The sequence below is a fragment of the Vanacampus margaritifer genome, chromosome 15 (genome assembly GCF_051991255.1).
Source record: "Vanacampus margaritifer isolate UIUO_Vmar chromosome 15, RoL_Vmar_1.0, whole genome shotgun sequence".
Lineage (NCBI taxonomy): Eukaryota > Metazoa > Chordata > Actinopteri > Syngnathiformes > Syngnathidae > Vanacampus > Vanacampus margaritifer.
The window spans coordinates 20,723,241-20,743,546 of record NC_135446.1 but is presented as its reverse complement, the minus strand read 5'-3'; the positions used below and the strand labels follow the sequence as shown (position 1 = coordinate 20,743,546).

The 20,306-nt window shown below is 41.7% G+C and overlaps 1 protein-coding gene across 3 annotated transcripts in view; it reads left to right on the top strand.

The window, feature by feature from the left end:
• The first annotated feature begins 9,924 nt into the window (after positions 1–9,924).
• LOC144035331 (peroxisomal succinyl-coenzyme A thioesterase-like) overlaps positions 9,925–20,306 on the top strand; it is a 116,408-nt gene continuing 106,026 nt past the window's right edge. For 2 of the 3 annotated variants that reach the window (XM_077544942.1, XM_077544937.1), the window contains exons 1-2: positions 9,925–10,038; positions 10,209–10,274. The gene's annotated coding sequence lies outside the window, so the exon portion shown is untranslated. Of the gene's footprint in view, positions 10,124–10,208; positions 10,275–20,306 lie in introns of all 3 variants that reach the window. The other variant, XM_077544941.1, reaches the window with a different exon arrangement.

Below are 20,306 nucleotides of genomic sequence, written 5' to 3'. Positions count from 1 at the left end.
GTTCCAGAAGTAGGTTTTGGTCCTGAGAAAAGTTTCTAGTCCCAAGAGTCGGTTCTAGCCCCGCGTCAGGACATCACGACCTTCGTCTGACCCCAACCGTCTTTGCGCTAATACCAAACTCTTCAACTCTGTGTGATCCCCATTGTTTTGCTTTCTTCTTGTCCTTCCTCTTAGGTTTAAGTGAGGACAGATTTGCGGGCGTGGGGTCCGACATTCGGGAATATCTGTCTTCACTCCGGGTCAGGAGGAGTTGAAGGAGGGATGGAATTCTTCATTTCAAATTCCAGTCGGACTCTGAATGTCAGGGTTGGCGAAGCCTCGCTGTTTACGGGGACGGGGGACCCCGAGACCACGCGCCATTTGACAAAATACACTAATAATGAATTAAATGAAATAAAAAAATAAAAAAAGCCCAAACTATGAAAGCAAATTTCAATATCATTTCAAACTCATTTTAGATTTACCCTTCAGAATAAATAAGCATCTTACAGCCAAGCAACAAGCGTTCTCACACTTACGGAGGCCAAAAATAAAGCGAGGACACGAATAGACAAGTCCACGAGGACATAAACTTGGATACAAGTACGCTCAGACACAATTTATGCTAGGACAAAAGTAGACTTGGACGCCAAAACACGTCCTCTGCTGTAATGTGATTCATGAATGACATTAGTGTGCTGAAAATCCACACATCGCACATGAAGATGATTTCAAGTGACACGCGATGGCGGAGATTAAAGATAATTCACGGGATTACATCCTCGTATTTTTTTTTTACATTTTTATTTGATCTTCGTTTGGGAAAAGACCTCAAGGCTGAAGCACTGCGGCATTGTGGGAGTTCCCTCACTTGTTCGGGAGGCTTGGAAAAAAAAAAAACCGAAGCAATGTGTGGCGTTCCATTGTCTCGGTAACAATCGTAAATTTCAACCGTAATCTCCCGTCACAACATGGAAGATAAAAGATAATTATCTCTTTTAGCGACGTGCCCCCGAGGCTTCTTGGACGGCCTCGCCGATGACGAGCCTAAACCCTCATAAACGTGCACGCGCGCGCACGCACGCACGCTTGCCGTATTCATGAAAACCGCCGTTTGATGCAAAAACCAGACTTCGGATTGAAAGTATGCAGCTCGCAGGGGTTTATATCAAAGGAAGCTTGCATAATATCTGCTAGCCAGCCATTTTGTAGACCGTCCCGTCGCTATTTAAATGTAAATTGGAAATCAAATATCCTTCCTTAGTAAAAAAAAAAAAAAAAAAAAGGCATTTAACGCATCCTTGTGTAGGATCACCAAACGAGCGCGCTAAATGTTAACGTCAATTAACAAAAACAAGCCAAAAAGCTTACAGCCAAATGTTGTACATACAAATAAAGTTGATTTGAACACGAGCCGGCTCATTTGCATACACTTAGTTGACAAATAATATTGTACTGACTTCATAGATTTCAAAGTAACCTCACGACTACCAGAAAATAAAGCAACATTATTTTGACGTAAATTCAAATGACTGTGACAAAAAAAATCTCTTTGACAACAGTTAGCTTTATTTAGATACTGACTTTACAGATTGAAAAGTGGATTTAAAAGACAAATAAACATCAAATAAAAGCAAGTTTTACCAGTAAGTTATTTTGTTAACTTGACATCCTCCGAATGACTTCAGTCGTAAAATTTGACTTGTTGGCAGGAGAAGATGATTGATGAGTTAAAAAAAGAAAAGAAAAGCACAAGGCATCTTTCAGGGTGTGTTTTACTGCCGATTGGCCCCCCGTGCCATCAAGCCCGGGGCCCCAACTGCAGCTAGCTCACCTGGTGCCGCCCTCCAAACATTTGCATGGCCACAACTGTCACTGTTGTTTCGCTCTCTCTCTCTCTCTCTCTCTCTCTCTCTCTCTCTCTCTCTGCTGACAATAGCGCAGCGATTAGCGCGGCGCGTGGCCACCTGCCGAGTGGTGCCGTAAATTGACGGCGACAGGTGCTGCTCGCTTAGCCGTGTTGGATGACAACCTCTTTGCCCGGGCGGAAAATTTCGGAGTTACACGGCTAGACTTCGAAAAGAAAACATGCTTAGAAATGTAGTAGCGCCGCGTGCTCTAATGCTAACAGGCTAACATAACGTGAGCATATTAGCGCGTTAGCAAAGCACTGAGGCTGAAGAGTTGCAGGCACAACTACTAGCAGGAAAGGCTAACCACCAAAAAGTTTCAAGTCTACAAAGGCTACTTGAAGACGACAAAGACTAGGATTTACCGAGACCTTGCTCAAAGAGTATCAAGCTACATGGCTATGCTAGCAACCAAAGAACTATCAGGAACTAGGACTAAAAAGACTATTCTCAACTAGTTAAGTAATGTAGAAATTTTGTGACTACGATTACTAAACATCTAGACCACAACTCTAGATGGATCAGGACCAGGTTCGGGAAATCCAAGTCCAGAAAGTAAAAACCCTGAAACAGTTTGTCTTTAGTCACTGGCAGGTGAATCAGCTCGTCTCCACCTGTTGAGTAGAAGCGCCTGTGGCTAAAGACAAACTGTTTCAGGGTTTTTACTTTCTGGACCTGGATACCCCAATCCTGGTCAGGAACCAGAAACCATCAACAACTTGGATTAGCACAGAGGCTACGAAAGGCTACCAAGCTCTGCTTGTCTTGAACAAACGTATTAGCAGGCCCTTGTTCAAAGACTACCAGGCCACCTTAGAAACTTTAAACCAGGGACTAACTAGAACTAGGATTACTAAAACCCTGCATATAAGGACTATTAGGTTAGCTACAAAACCAATTAACTCATTAACTGCCATTGACGGCTAAAAACGTCAAAAATACATTGGAACTATTTCTATTAGTTAATTTTTTTCCCCCACTTTTGTTAACAAGAGTATGAAAACCTATTTTTTTTTATTGGACATTTAGAACAGATATAAAAATTGTGATTAATCGTGAGTTAACTAGTAAAGTCATGCGATTAATTCCGATTAAAATTTTAATCACCTGACGCCCCAATTTTTAATAATGTTTTCTTCCTTAAAAAAAATTAATTCACTGCCATTGACGGCTATAAACGTCGAAAATTCATTTGAACTAATTTCTATTAGTTAACATTTTTTGCCACTTTTATTAACAAGAATATGAAAACCTAATTTTTTTTTAGAACAGATATAAAATTTGCAGTTAATCGTGAGTTAACTAGTGAAGTCGTACGATTAATTACAAATAAAAAATGTAATTGCCTGTCGCCCCAAATTATTTATATATTTTTTTTAAATGAATTTATGAATTTAGTATTAGGATTAACAAGACAAGGCTAGTAACAAAATGTTTTTTAGTCCCCTATCAGGTTAGGCAAGAAACCAGAAAATATCGAGCAAGATTACTCGAACTATAGAGACAATAAATCTTAAAAAGGAACCAAATAATATCAAGGATTCGGATGACCAAATCCACAAGAAGTGACCAGGCTACACCAGGAACCACAACCGTCTCATATTAGCAGAACCTTGCTCAAAGGCTAACAGGCTAGAAAGCGGACCGTATCCACCAAGGTCCACTGGATCCACCAAGAGCTGGATCACCAGGCTCAAAGGTCACCAGGCTGGGGTCGGGATTGTTGACACTGTAAAGCAACATCGCCACGCATGATTGCTTTTTTTGTTGCGAGATTTGCTCAGGAATCGAACGTGAGAGTCGCCAAGCCAGCCAGCGATCGCACATGCCGCTAACAACACTTGCAACAAAAAGCGCAAAAGACACACTCGGCCGTCCACTGGCCCCGGGGATGTTGACACACGCCATTGTCTTGGCCGTCCACCAATCGGATGCCGGCCCGCTTGGGTAAATACGACGGGGTGGGCCAATGGCGAGCCGGCGCACGCGTGGTCCGGGAAGGGTTCCGAGCGCAAAACAGTTAAAAAAAAAAAGGAAAAAGTTTTAGACATGGAAGCAAAGGGTTTAAAATCAAGCTTTCTCTTTCTTTCATTCTTTCTTTCTCTTTTTTTCTTTTTTTTCTTTCTCTCTTTCTTTCTTTTTATCTTTCTTTTTCTCTTTTTATCTTTCCTTCTTTCTCTCCTTTTTATCTCTTTTTTCTTTCTTTCTCTCTCTTCCTTTCTTTTTTCTCTTTTTTTCTTTCGTTCTCTCTTTCTTTCTTTTTCTCTTTCTTTCTTTTTCTCTTTCTTTCTCTCTTTTTATCTTTCCTTCTTTCTCTCCTTTTTATCTCTTTTTTTCTTTCTTTCTCTCTCTCTCTCTCTTCCTTTCTTTTTTCTTTCGTTCTCTCTTTCTTTTTCTCTTTCTTTCTTTTTCTCTTTCTTTCTCTCTTTTTATCTTTCCTTCTTTCTCTCCTTTTTATCTCTTTTTTCTTTCTTTCTCTCTCTCTCTCTTCCTTTCTTTTTTTCTTTCATTCTCTCTTTCTTTCTTCTTCTCTTTCTTTCTTTTTCTCTTTCTTTCTCTCTTTTTCACTCTCTTTTTGTCTTTCTTTCCTCCTATCCTTCCTTCTTCCGTTCCTTCAAACTTCCTCTTTCCTTCTTTTCAATTCTTCATTCCTCCTTTCCTTCCTTTTTCTACTTTCCACCCTTCCATCCTTTCACCATTCCCGCCTTTCCTATCGTCGTTTCATTTCATCTCATTCTTCTTTCTTCTTTACTTAATTCTCCTCCGTTCCACAAATAAGTTAAATGAAAAAGTGTGCAGCACTTTTTGCTAAACGCTCCTTTTCCTTTATAAGCTATCCCTCCATCCATTTTCTTAACTGCTTCTTCCTCAAGAATAAAATCATCCAAACAAGTCATCAGTGCGTCATTAGGAGACGAATGAACTTTTTGCCACTGACGCTCGTCATTCTCGACTTGACTTGCCCGACACGAGATGCGTTGCAACTTGCCGCCGACGTGGACTCGAGCGCTCCGGTCGGAATGTTGCGGAAGCTTCCAACACGGGGAGATGATTTGGCGTGAAAGATCCAAATGAAAATATGGAGACAAAGTGAGACAAAGGGGAACGCGAGCAGGCTCGTTTTGCTTTTCCTGCCTCATCCCGGCATGGCCTGCCTTCCCACCTCGTTTTCCCGGGGCGAGAGCTGGGAGAGTTTTCGCAGGAGGCGGCCCATGGCTTTGATTACAACATGTTTGCTTTTGTTTTTCCAGTTTCAGTTCAGAATTCACGTCGTATGCATGTGATCCAAATCACTGCTTAAAGTTTAACAGGACAATATTTGAACTAGGGATCGTTTCAGTTCACTTGCTCGACTTTTTTGTGCCGAAAATGTCAACGTTGCATCACTCGATCTAACCTTATCAAAACCAAACCGTTTGTTTGCCTTAGAATGGCTTAGGAGAGATCTATTGTCATTCTTTTTTCTTTTCTTAACTCCACCCCCCCCCCCCCCCCCCCAACATGTCTGTGGCATTCATTAAAATAACCCAACGCTCAAGAATTCTTGACATATTTATCTTACTTGGGTGAAATTAGCTCATTTTAGGGGAGGGTCTGTCTCATAGGAGAGAGCCCGCCCACATCCCACCCTAGCCAATGGCGAGTCTGGAAATCTACAAGCTGACACCCAAGACACCCCGTCGACCACCCCTGCCAATGACGCCGTAAGTTTACTTTACAGTTTGCAACTTCTGTTATGTCTCGTTCATTAGGCATTATACTGCTATCTCAATTATTTTTTTATATTTATTATTTATTTATTACCACATGCAACATTTCATCCCAGAGCCAACGAAATGCACGCTAACACTCCTAGCACTGCAGCTCTGCTTACCTTTTGGCTTGTGTTGATCGAGGTGGTTCTTTTGTTGCAGAACTGCTTGGAAGCGGAGAAACCTGATGCTGGTATGGCGTAGGATTATGCAAATTAGTCACACTGTTGCGCCACAAAGAGATGAAATTGACACCACTCACAAATGCATTCGGAAATAAGCAGAAAAGTAAAGATTGGAATAAAGCATCTGACAAACTCTACTGGAAGTTGGCACAAACGTTTCCAAATGTGTGTAAAGAAAAGAGGAATGTGAGAAGTAATTGGCCTTCACTGTATGTTGTTGCCCCGAGCCAACTCTTCTTATCATTATTATTATCAACATCATTATTAGCTGTCAATCTTTCACTGGTGGTGCTAACAAGCTAGCCCGCCGCTAACAACCAACACCGCAGATAAAAAGAAGAGAAGATGTCATATTTGGCAATGGGCCCAGATTAATTATGACTTCTTTGTCAGGAGACAGCTCGAACCCACAAATATTTGCTTTTCCCAACGTGCCGTTAATATAGAAATGAGGATCCACTTTTGGAGTAAGTTTGGCATTCGTGCGACCTCAGCGGCTTCAAGAAAAAAAATAGGTTCCCAAAAAAAACAAAAAAAAAACTTCTGGTCCAGAAAATATAGCGCTACGATGTTGTACTTCCTAAAAATGTAGAGTTGAAACATAATTACACAGAATGTAAATGTTAATAATGAAATCAAGTCTGCTGTGCGTGACTTGGCCACAGGGGGCGGTACAATACAGTCATAAAGACACAAACAAAGAAGAGTTTCACAACCACTGTAAATCACACTTAAGAATGCAGTCGTTTAGTTGTTCTTTGCAGAGGATAAAGAGTACACGCCTGTGAGTATTGTTATAATGTCAGTCTACAAAAAACAGTAAGTCATAAGTCGAGCCACGCGCATCTCAAGGCACCACTCTTTGTACATTTTTGCTACATACAATGCTGCTATATTAGGCCACGGCCCTTTAAAGGCACACAAATCAGGCGCACAGTTGTTGGAAAATTCTGTACAACTGCATTTCCACTCTCAAAAAGGATTCCTAGTGAGAAAATCCAAACAACACACATGAATATGTATCTTTGTATGTGATTCTATGATGTATCTTTGTAAGGAAATAAAGGTCTTCCAACTGTTAGAGGCTAATTATTTGTCCTCTTTTGCGTGTTCCAAAAATTTGAAGAGAGACTTCTTGTAAGAAAAACTCCTTGCAAAGATGATTTATTACAGAGAATTCTCCGGTCACACAACAATGAACATCACGTAAAAGGTGGAATTCCAGGGTGCGTGTGTGCCCCGTCTTTTGCGCAATACAGCTTTTAAAGAATCCAAATCAGTAAGAGAACACCTATTCTCCTCCCATCATGAATAAGTAAAACAGATTGGTTCTCACACAATATGTTACATAATATTATTTTCGTACACAGTCCGCAGCTGTGTTCATCTTTTTAGACAAAATATACTCTCAGGGTACTTTTCGTACTTCTTCCCAAAACAATATCTCACAAACAAATTGAACTGGATTTAGAGTGGCCATGAGTGATGGCGCTCTCAGGGTATGTGTGTGGCAAAATCTGTTCTCACGAAGAGAATGTGTGTGCGCAAACCACTGAGGAGGAAATTTTAGACAAAAACAAGGTTAAGGTCAAATTATACTGAGTTCAACACTATTTCACCTACTCTACACATCTATAAAACATTTCAACATGTACATATATGAAATAAAGAATTAAAAATGTTAATAATGTCTAACACAACGTGTCAAACTGAAGAAAAATAGTTGAAGGAAGGCGTAAAAGAACACCGCGAGCAAGCGGGGAATGCGTGAGAAGGGCTCGGGAGCTTGCGAGCTTGCGTAAGCAGGTGAAGCTCAGATGAGAAGCGGGAATGCGGCGCCTGTCAACACTGCAGGCCAACCAGACGGCGTGTTTACGCGAAGGCCCGCCGATCGGCAGGAAGTGCGAGGCGGCAGGTGCCTCGCACCAACGGCGGGCCCTGTATGTGGACAAACTGGTTGGGGGGGGGCAAAGGCCAACAATTCCCTGAAAATTTAAGTGGAATTACGAAAGCAGGAATGGCCTGGTGAAAGGCCAGTCCACAATTGGCAGACATTTTTTTTATGACCTCACCCGTGAAATTTGAAATGATCCATGTAGAAAATACAGAAAATGTCAATTATAGTTGTCCTGGCTATTTTTTTCCTAACTTACATTTCAAACAAAAGAGTTAAAATAAGCTTTAAATCTGTCTCCCTTACAATTGCTAATTTTTTGTGTGTGTTTTATCACGGACTGATTTTAAATAATAGTAATTTTGTTCTGAAGCGGTCACTTAGCATACGTACAATTGAGCTGCATGACTCAGCTAAATAACAAACAACCCAAAAACATCGTCGGGCTAATTGCCTCATTTATTTATTTATTCTTTGTCTGTTTTCAGCTTGGATGGTGTAGTGGGGTCAGTCAAAACAACTCAGTTCAGTCACTCATATGATTTCTACAAATGATGTAGCTAAAAAACATGAACTCTTGAGCAAAATGTCGATCGTTATTATTGTTTTGAAACCCGACTTCTATAGTTGTAATAAAACTGCTGAACACAGAAAATCCAATTTTGAATCGCTACTGCCACCTGCGGCCGATAAATGAAACTGCGCACGTCCTTCTTCACGTACACGATGCGCACACGTCGTCACATCCGCTGACAGGGAAATTCGAACCTGAATCCAAGGTGTTAACGTACTAATTAGAAGATGTTCCGGTCAAATAAAAAGGCTATTGTAAAGATATTTTTGGGCAAATTGTTACAAAGAGAAGCTTTAATGCTAAAGTTAAATTAGTATTTTAATAACATTGAATCTAATTATAATTTTTTTATTCAGCAGTACTTTTGGAAAAACAGTCGACGTTTTTAGACAATGGCAAGTAAAATATATTATTGTTAGCCTAATAGAATGTTTTCTGAAAACAAGAAAAGATACAATTATTCGCAAGCATATTGGTGTTTTGTATTGATATCGAAATGACTTGGGCAATTATGCTAAGAGGCTAACATAAAAAAAAAACAACTAATTAATTAGTTTTCCATTGAAATTCAGGTAAAGAAAAAAATATTAATTAAGACCAAACATTTAAAGTTTTTCCAGTCCGTATGTTTATGTTTGACTTGTTTTTATTTTTATTTTTTTACAAAAACTGTTGCCTAATTGTCCTCCAATCGCTGCTTAGCCTTGTCTTGTTGCTCCAGCGACGATAAAAAGTAGCCAGCGAGGTCGCTTGGTGGGGTTTTAGTTTTGGAGCCTCCATTGTGTTGACGTTGTAGCTCAGTCACTCTCGGCTGCTCGGCCATGTCAGCGCAAAGCAGCTTCCTCCTTCCTTCTCGCTCCTTTTGGCTCCTGGCAAAGTCACGTGAGCGCATTTGCCAGCTTACCCACCAAAGTTGACATTTTCTTTCATTTGTTGGCAACGACAACAAATCCAGAAAGTTGTTTGGCAGCATGAAGTCGGTTTTGTGTCAACTCGACTGTTGTTCTTGTTGGGCCAGATAGAGGGAGGGGACTGCAGTGTAATGTAATGTGGGGGTGGGGGCATCCTGGGGGCAGGTGAGCGAAAGGGCGGTTGAAGATGAAGGCGAAGACTCGGGTGACCAGTTTTACCTGGAAACGCCTGGAGCCGGTCCGGACACGCCGCAGCGAGCACAGCGAGCGCAGCGAGCGCAGCGGCCCTGGGGCGAGGAAAGAGAGGCAAGGCCGCCATCAATCTTCTTCTTCTTCACGTCGTCATGTCGTCTCTTCCTTTATGCCTTATCACATCCATCTCCATCATCTTTCCCAATGCTCCACATCTTGTGTTGCTCATTAAAGTCACAAAAAACATTAGCCATCTATTTTCAAGTAGTAGAAAGAAACCATGTTTTTAAAAGAGCATTCATTCCAGATACTGTAAGCCGCCAGGTTTGAAAAAAGATACAATACAGTAGCAGAAATGACAGATATTTGTTTTCATTTGGGAGTAAAAGTAAAAACAGAAACATAAATATGCAAGTTTAGTACAGAAAGATAAAAACGACTTTCAACTGTGCACATGCAGTAACCCAAGGAGTCTCACACTGTGGGGCAGTAGCGAGCAAAAGCCCCAAAACAAGCGAAGAAGAATTCAGGCCAATCACAGCGCCTATCACGATCCCACCCGGAAGTGACAGTTCGTTTGTTTTATACAGAAAAGGTGACAGATAAGTTTAGAAAAAATAAGTGACAGTTCATCACAACAGGTGCGTATTTGTTTTTTTTGATTGTAGCTGGCGTTTTGGCAGGATTTTGTCGACTTTAATGAGTGTGAAGATGCAACATTAAAATGTGAATTTCAATGATTAGTTTAACATTGATGCTCGAGTGTGGCAGTCACAACTGACCATACTGTGTTTTCCTCTCATGTTCTCAGTTTGGTGTTGCCTTGCAGTCTTGCTGAGGGGCAGTTGGAAAAAAAAAAAAGTTCAATTCAGGAGTGGTAAGTCTACCTTTGCTCTTGATTTTTTTATTTTTTGTGATACATGCATATCAGCAGTTTCCTACACTGTACATGTGTGCATATAATTATTGTCTCTTATTGCTGTCAATATTTTTTTTTTTACACATACCAACACCTCAATCTTCTGTTTTTACTCTTGCTCAGATTAGATTCAAATTCTCGATGCTGCTATTTGTATTTGCTTTTCACTGTTAGTGTGCGTCTATATTGTTAACACAAACATATGCGTGGATATTGCGGCTGTGACAATTTAATTTCCATCCATCCGTTGCGCAATTGATGATGAAGAATTTGCATGCAAGGGGAGAAATAAGAAGACTTGTGTGTCTATTTCTCCTTAGGCGAGGTCATATACGTAAACGCAAACGGACCGTTATCATCTGGCTTATGTAACTGCCGCCCTCACAACTACACACACACGAACAAAGCCATCGTACATTATCACAGGGAGAGAGGAACAACGTTGACTTAAAAAAAAAAAGAAAGAAAAATCCTTCTACTGAAACTAAATGAGATTATATTAACAAGAATAAATTCTACAAGGTCAAAACGCGTGACATGGTCATGAAAATGGTGTCAAAATTCCTCCCTTGGACCCCCTCCTGTGTGTTTACTAACTCCTAGCAGTGCGTGTGTGAGTGTTGACGGCTGTCCGTCCCACTAAATGGACACTTTATGACAAGTGCGGCCATAAATCACACGTGTTGACATGCCACTCACAACTTTGGGAGATTGAATGAAGCGAGCAGCGCGTCCACTTTAGAGGCCCCTCGTTGGATTTGCACCTTCACAATGAAAAGAGCAGTAATCCTAGATGTGCACTTGTCAGCCCCTCCGTACACCCCCCACCCGCCCCCTCCACCCCATCCCTGGGGGCAGCGTGCTTCTCCCTGTGTGTCTTTTCGCCTTCATTTGTCATAAAACATATTTGGCGCATTGAAATGTGAGTGAGCGTGGAACCACACTGCCCCCAAGTGGGCAAATTGGATACAACATGAACAGCGCTCCAAATAATGGCGCACACAGACAAAGACAAGACGGTGTAAAATAAGTTAAATAAAATTGATTTTGGGACATTTAAAATCGATTCTGAACCGTACTAAATGAGAATCGTGATTCTTGTAAATATATTTGGAAGTATGCAGAGCCACGTACACATTTGTGCACCTCATAACCTGATGCGCCTTATGTATGTTTTTTTAATTTTTTTTTAATAGACATGGATATCGCGCCTAATAATGCAGTGTGCCTAATTGTCCGTTATTCATTTGAACAGTTTGCTGTGCTCATTGTGGGATTTGCCTGTAGACTGTAAAAACGCATCAGAAACTGTGGCTCAGAAATACAAGATAAATTCAGGGCGCAAAAGATGAACTGTCATATAGCATGGGTACTTCCTTGACGCCAATTACTGTACAACTTTCCTGTTTAGACGAGGCTTTGGCAGCATCTTGTGTTTTTTTCGGAAGTGCTCAACAAACAATTGCAATTGAAAAAAAACGTTTTTCGCCCTAAATTGGAACTTGATTTTGATGACGCTGCAGTCGATTAGCCCTTAGCATTCCGAGAAGTTTCCACGAAGCGAGTGGCCTCCCGCCTCGTCTTCGCTTGAGCGCTCCGCTGTGACTGGCGGGTCCGGAGCTCGGCGGGGGTCGGGGTCCAGTTGGGGCAGGCCATGAAGGGCGTCGATTGTTGCAAAGTGGTGCGGGGGGGGGCTTCTCCAGAGCACCTGGCCATCTGGACATTACATCCCCCTGAGCCGTAATGGATGCGCCCCTCCTACTTCAACACTGGGCTGAAGACCCGTAATGGACACCACGCCCTTGCCCCCAAATGAACCCCTCCTGGGACCTCCGTTTTTGGAGGTAGCGCGACTGGATAATAGCTTTCATTTAAAGCTCCATTGATGGCGATAGAGTGGTGGTGTTGTGTATGGGTGGCGGCGGTGTTGGGCTTTGGGTTGGGACTACCGGAGGGTCACACAAGTTAGAACCTGACCACTGCACCCCCCCCCACTTCCTTTGCGCTTGGCGGTGACAGGTGTAAAGGGGTGTGGTTTTGGGCACAGGTGCGTGGGTGTGTGGACGCATGGCTTCACTAGCAACATTTTACGCTGAGATTACATCTGAGGGCCAACGCAGTCATTTGAACGAGCGCGGGGGCGGGGGCCCTTATTGTAGGTGGGCGGGAATGTGTGTGTTCCAATACAAGCGGGATTCCTTTGTTCTTTCCGCTGCAGGGCTCCTCGGAACATTAACACTCTTCATTCGGGCCCCGAGCATGCACTGCATAGGCTTCCTTGAACGTGCTTCGTTATTATTATTATTCTTGAGCCAAATAACTCCTTCATACTCAAAAACAGGGTTGACGAGCAAAATTCGTTTGGTTGCGTCCTAAGAATTTTTTTTGAAAATTCAGACCTCGAAGCCATAAGCCATCTCCATCTGCTGCTGGAGGAGTTTTGGGAAATTCAGCCCCTGCAGCTACTTCGACTTAGCAACAAGAAATTTGCTAGACACGTCTATCATGAAAATCCCCACAAAAACGGCTGCAAATACATTCATGTCCTCTAGATTTTTTTTCTAGAGTGCTACCAAATTGGAAGCACTTGTACAAGAAGTATTCATTGCACCTTTCATTTCCATTTGCAAACCGCACACGCACGCACACCTGCGCGCTCCCATCAGAGCGCACACGTGTGCAAGGTGAGTCATGCCCGTAACTCACAGCGAGAGGTGAACCAGAGTGCACGGGGGGACGGCTACTTGGCATGCGTCTGGCCGCCCGGCACATTATGTAGCTTTCATTTTTATATATGACTGTGGTTTACAGAGCAGGCATTTAATGACCCAGAATGCAGCAGTGCTGACACACGTCCCGAGTGTCGCGTGTGAGTTCCCCCCCCCCCCTCAAGCTGCAACGGGACAAACTTCTCACAACGCGCGCATTCCTAAAGTGGCGCAACACAGCAAGGCAAGATTTGACTTGATCTCGTCTCGCTGCGGTGCCCTTCCGAGCCGCTTTTTGCCTCCAGTGCACATTTCAAAGTCCTTGAATTTTTGTTGCAATCATTTAGCAGTTTTTTCCCGGAAATTGGTTAATTAAAATATTTATTTGAGCTATTTTAACTGTTTTAGCTAATATTAATAATTATTTAATGAGAATAAACTGCTATATATTTTGTATGTATTTGTGTTTTTTTCATTAATATATGTATCTAATTGGGTAATGTATTATGAAATTAATTAATAAATGATCATATAATAAATTAATTTATTATTTAAAATAAAATGTAACTTAAAAAACGTTTTTCTTTTTTTCTTTTTTTTTTACGTCAAACGTCATCGTCTATCTAAATAGGATGACATCATTGAATGATGTCATAGCCTGGCAACTCTTTTGTGTGTGTGTGTGTGTTTGTGTGTGTGCATCATTTAGCGTGTGTGCTCAAAGCAACCCTTCCACTAAGCAGCGTCATCTAACAGGAAGTAGCAAGTGGAAAAAAGACGGAATGCGGTTCCCGAGAAACCAGCCGCAACTCGAGGTGATGTTTGGAAGAATGCCGGCACCTAAAAGTGCGCCAGCGTGTGCGTCTTTTTGCGGCGTTTGGTGTACGTGGGCAGGCAGAACAGGTCCAAACTGGTTTGGGTCTCATAAGCGCTGAACATTTACTGGTGAAGACGCGGAAAATGCAAATTCCCAACATTATTTTCTCAATTGAACCTTTGCTTATAAGCAAAGAGAAAAAAAGTTTACTACTTCCACTTTACTGTAAGCGTAACTCACAAAACAAAAGAAAATTCCACATTGTATTTTTAAACACCATAATGTTGGTAAAAGAAGTCAGGACGTCACAGATGGACAGAAAAATTCTGCTAGCTTAATGCTAACAGTTAGAAATGGAAACGCCGTAGACACACAAATGGAAATGAGCAAATATAAATCCACGAGCTTCATTCTAACATATAACGTGAAATGCTATCGATGGGCTAACAGAATTAGCATCTTTCCCAGTAGAGCTCAGAAGCAGAATGGAACAAAATGGATGACAATTCCATTCATGACACTGCAAAGGGTTGATTCCGGAACAAGTTCAACTCCTAAGTAAATGTAACACAAAATCTTAAGAATCACGGGTTACTCGTTCTAACGAGATTTTAGTAAGATTAGGCGGGCCCAAAAAGCAGGAGGTTTTCACGACTTCCTGTGCGTGCACAGTGAGCTGCTCTTATCACTGCAGCGCGGGGCAAGTTGCCGCTATCGGCCCGCCGCCATCTTATCGCCGCGCCGAACGTCCCGTAATGTAACTGATGTGACGGGGCTTTTTCTCTCTATTTTGGACGGCGCGGCTGATGAGAGTGATAAAGTGTGCCACTTGTCTCATCATGATGATGGGCCTGAAGCGAAGGTGGCGGGGGTTGGGGGTGGGGGGGTATTGGGGGGCGGATTTGTGATTTAAGCTTCCCCGCGATTGCATCAGTAAACACACGTGAGATGACGAGGAGATGAAGCTCTTTGTGCTCGGAAGAAGTACGCCAGACCAGCGTTGTTCAAAATCACTTGAACCCACCATCCATTCTATGCTAATGATACATGTAACAAGAATGAACTTTGACCCCCAAGTCGTTTTTTTTTTTTTTTTTTTGTGATTGTTACAATTTTGGCCTACTGTATTGAGGTATGGGGAAATGCATGCGAAACATATACTATATATATTTTTTTTTTTGGGGGGGGGGGAACAAGATTAATCACTAGAAAGCCATTTAGAGAGCCAACAAAGCCATTATTTCTTCTGTTAAAATTCTTTAAATGTTATGATAAATATTCATATAACTACGATTACAAATTTATATATATATATATATATATATATATATATATATATATACACACACACACACACACACACACACACACGTATTAGGGGTGTCAAAATTAGCGCGTTAATTTAAAGTTCCTTTAACTTTGAAATAAAAAAATAATTGCACATAAAATAACAAATGGATGAATCAAAATAAAAAGTAAAACAACAGAGTGACCGATAAGAGTGAAACGAACATAATAAAACAATCAAAATAATACATTATTGAAAGCAAAATGAATAAACGTACCGTTTGCGCGTCCCCCCACAGACGCAGGCTGTCAAGATAAAAATCGGCTTTTATTGTGGAGGAGCACAGCTTGTGAGCACGCCACCGTAATTGTATCATTAGCATGCGCTAATCAGCGCCATCCGACGCTAATCAAGGCCTCGGGAAGGCACCCGATCCCTTTCTTCGCCACCGATTGGCCCGCCGGTGTCGCCTTCCACGTGCGGCGGGACGGAATCGAGTTCGGGAAGCCGCTCTCGCGTGACCGTCCGCTGTTTGTATAGGCCGCCTAATCTCCAAGGTGCTTTCTTCACCATTGTGGCCTGGCCCTTTCTTTAGGTCACTCAATGGAAATGGATGAGGCGGGGGTGGGGGGGTGGGGGGGGCACTCCCTGATCCCTCTCTAAGGGGCACACACTAACCCTGTAAATTGGTGTGTGTGAAAATCTAGTTGAAGCAACTTAATCCAGCAGCCAGACTCTCGGCTCCTTGGCTCATCAAAGTGGTAGCCGGGACAGATTTTAATCTCGGGGTGTTTGTTTGTTTGTGTGTGTGCTCAAGAGCTTTGTCGTATGATAGCTGCCAAACTCGGCTAACATTAGCATGATTGTCATCAGCTAGGTTGGTTCCAGGCTCACCGAGACAGCGACTCCGGCGGAGGCGCCGGCCCACAACTCAATTTGAATAAATAGGAAATAAAAGAAAGAGTCTCAAAATGGAATATCTTTGACCATACTTGACATGAATTTTAGCCCTCCAAACATCCAAAAGAGTAAATGAATGAAATCACTCCGTGCCAGTGGCACGATTGCAAATTTCCCTTCCAATTTCTCTTTTCATCCCACCAATCAAGCATTCCGACTCAACTGGTTTCCCAGCATGCACCGAGGCCATTCTCACACCCTCCGCCATCTCATTAACGCCTCCTCTATCCGACTCTCAGTCCTATTGCTCTCCTGAGAGTCCTCGCCGGGAAGAGGGGACCCCCAAATGGTCCTCTGGAGAGCGTCGGCATCCCGGGCCCACGAGGAGGGGAGGAAAAAGGGGCTCCTTTCACATACGCGCAGTTGGAAGGACGGAGGTGGGCGTGGTCTTTGTTGGCGTCGTTGGCGCTCTAATTGGAACAGAACCGGGCTGCTCCGGCCGATAAGAGTGGCGCGGCCCGGGAGATACGCTCGGGCTGGAACAAAAGGGCAGACGCGGCGCGAGCGTGGGAATGATCCGCAGCCCGATGCTCTCAGGATGTCACGGATGGGCAGAAAATTGCTCTTTACGCGTCCATTGTCTCGTGTGCACTGTTTGGGAACGTGACTGTGCCTTTTCGGACATGGAAAATCAGTCCAAACAGTTACGGCTGACTAGAATTCCGCAGTGGTACCTTGACTTAGGTCGGGTACACATATAAAGACAATTTGGCTTTTTTTTCCTCCCGATTTTGCCACTTTCCGACCAAAGACGTCATACACCCGAGAATCTTATGTCTTAAGAGATTTTTCTAAGACAGGTGTCTTCTGTGGCTCTCTTGAGGATCAATTTTTTTTTGTAGAAATTTTTTATTTTTTTTTAAACATTTTATTTGTACTAAATATATGTATAAAATATTTTTTAAATGAATTCGTGATTAAATAAATAAAAAAAGAATTAAACAATCAAAAAATGTCAGAGTCCAAATTTTTACATTGTCAATAAAAGAGAGACGAAAGTTGATTGTTAGTGAAAAGTTTTTTAAAGATACTTAAATGTCTAAAAAGTGACATAAAATGTCCAAAAAGGAAGAGGGAAATCAGAATTACCATAAAACGTCCATGAAATTGCAAAAAAAATTCAATAAAAGAGGCAGAAAAGAAAATGTTCAAAGTCAAAAGAAGAAATCCCCCCCAAAATGCCACAAAAACATGTTCAATACTTCAGACCTAAAAATCTGTGTTTGTGCGGGAAACCATCTCTGTCTTAGAGCTGATCACACTAGGCTTTAAACGGTCCAAAAAATGTAAATTACAATGAGAACATTTCCTTTTAAATCATGAACTTTTGCAAAGTGGCTTTAAAATGTCCTAAAAAGTCTTCGATTTGTTCAAAATTTCACTAAAACATCTGACATTTTATAATGCCCAAAAAATTAGGACTGTTCGATACCAGTTTTGTTCCGGACCTATACCAGTACCAATACTCAACTATTGAGTGGTCACTGATACCAAGTACCAACAGCACTAGTACTTTTGATACGTAATATAAAATATAAAAAAAAATCCATAGCTTTTTCCTTAAAATTGCATGAAATGAATGGCAATTTTTTTTATTTTTTTTATTGCAATGTCTCGTTTTGTAGTTCCTGATTGTAAAACGTTAACTAGAGGGCAGCCGATACTAGCATTGATACCTAGAAATAAGGCCAAGTATTGGCCCAATACTGATATCTGGTATCAGTGTTCGCCCATCGCTGCCAAAAAGTCTTACATTTAATTATAAAGGGTTGAGAAAAGCTCTTGCAGTTGATACAAAGTCTTACATTTGATCAAAATTGCCTTAAATAGATGCTAAAAGATTTCTTCATTCGAAAGGTCTTTAAAAGTCATTCACTCTTAAAAATAGATCTTTTGACGTCTAGAGCCGTCAATGGCAGTGAATGAGTTAAAAGTCTTTCAAAAATGGCCCTACAAATTCTCAGTGTCTTCTTGACAAAGATTCTCCTTGAAAAAACGCATCCTCATAAACATGAGCATATTTGACCTTTTGGGTTTTAGGCAGCAGTCACGTCTTGGAACTATTTCTTCTCGTACCCAAAAAGTTTTTGCACCCCTGCCTTAAATAAGTGGGTCACCTCTACCCGTTATTATTGTGGCCCCGTTTGACAGGTTTTGGCTCGGCAGCGGCGTGGACGTGCTGATTGCTGGCGTCCCCTGTGGGTCGCGTTTGTATCAGAGCGCATTCAGAAGTCCCCGAGGAGCGGCGCGTCCCCCCTTTTTGTCGGCGCTCGCAGGTCTTAACGGGAATATAAAACAAATTAATTGCCCCTGTTAGATCACTCAGGCGCTCACCCGGGGGACCAATGTGCTTATCACGCACGCACACACAAACACACACACACACACTGGTAGTGGCGTTCCTGTGCTGCACATTTTGCGGGCTTGCCTCTTCCCCATCTGTTGCACCCCCCCGCCCGCCCGCCCGCCCGCCCGCCCGCCCGCACTAATTAGGGAGCTCTCGGTCTATCTCCATCTGTCCCGAGCCGTCCCACAATGCATCGGCTGCTAGCGAGCGTTCATGCGTTTTTTACGGGCCCAATTGTGCGTTTTTTTTGTTTGATTCTACTGTAAGGCCCCGGGTCCCGATGGCGTTTACGATGTTAAGTGAGCGTTAAAGTGCGTGTTAGGGTGGACTTTATTGCCTCTCTGGAGTGCTGTGTGTTTAGCAAGAATGGACAAAAAGAACAACAAGCCTGATTGATTGCTTTATTGATTAAGAGCTGTGTGGTCCCGAGTCATTAGTACAGTCGACGCTCGCTATTGGCAAGAAGTTGGCGAGCAAGCGAAGTGCGTCAACTGAAAGAGGAATAAAATTATTTGTCCTCTTTGCGTGTTCCAAAATTTGAAGACAGATTTAATGTAAGAAAAAACACCTTTGCAAAAAAGATTTTTTAATCCAACAGAGATCTCTGGACATTTAACAGCCTCTAATTCATCACTTAAACAGGTGGGATTCAGAGCGTCGAAATGTGTCTCTTCCGCGTGTACAATGGCTTCTTATAGTGAAAACCGACCGCCTCTCTTTCATTTGTAGACAAAACATACTCTCTGGGTACTTTTCCATGAGCGATGGCGAAAACAGAGTCAGGAGTGCGTGTTCGAAACAGATTCTGTTCTCAAGGACCAAATGTGTTTTCGCACAAAGCGCTGAGAAGGAACTTTTTAGACTAAATAGTATGTCCCAGCTTAAGGTCAGATTATACCGAAATCAACACCATCTGCTCTGCACAGGACACAAAACATTTCGACAAGGTTAATATAAAGAATTAAAATGTTAATAATGTGTAACAATGGTTAATATATGAAATGAAGAATTAAAAATGTTATAATATCTATCACAACACAGGCTAGATTTCTTTGAAAGTGAGCTTTGAAAACTCAAGCGCAAACAAAGTAGAGAAAAACGGCCGTTTTTATATGTCTGTAAATATGATTTTTAATAAATAAACATTTCAAATGTTCAATAATTGAACATATGAGCAACAAAGAACAATTCTTAAGAGATTTTGAAATTTGTATTTTCAATGTTCAGCAATTTCACATTAAAATAAGTGATTAGCAAAGTGCTTTGAACATTTTAGTGCTAATAATTAGCGCTAAAATACATGTAGCTTTTAATTCTTATTATTATTTTTCAAATTTGACCTGCAACGTAACAGTCGGATTAATAATTAAATATTTGAAAAATTCAGCAGTTTATCATAAAATGTGCAAAATGAGCGATAGTAAAGAATGTTTTTTTCTGTGATTTAACAAAATGAACGATTTTGAAGAACGATTTTTACAAAATTAACTTTTTTTATGTTAATCAATTTGTTGTTTGATAATCCTTTTGTCAAAGAGTTATGATGACCACATCCCTTCCAGCCAACTTTGGGAAAATATTAGCATATACCTCGGGTCAAAGTTTAGAAAAATAATATTTTTTTAACTGATTATAGACAAGTCCGTCGTTAGAGATGCGTACCTTCATTGTAGTACCGCATTGTGCCACAATATGCAGGGCAGCACTGAGCCTTGACTGAAAGACATGCAGCATAATTAAAGTAAGAAGAAGAGGCAGAGAAGGTCCCCAGCTAAGCTCTAGTAATTGTCATTCCGAAACGCGCATTCCGTACGTCTGCGAGAGTTGAGTTTGATGCTGTGTTTGTTTGTGTAGCAGCTCCTTTGTCATC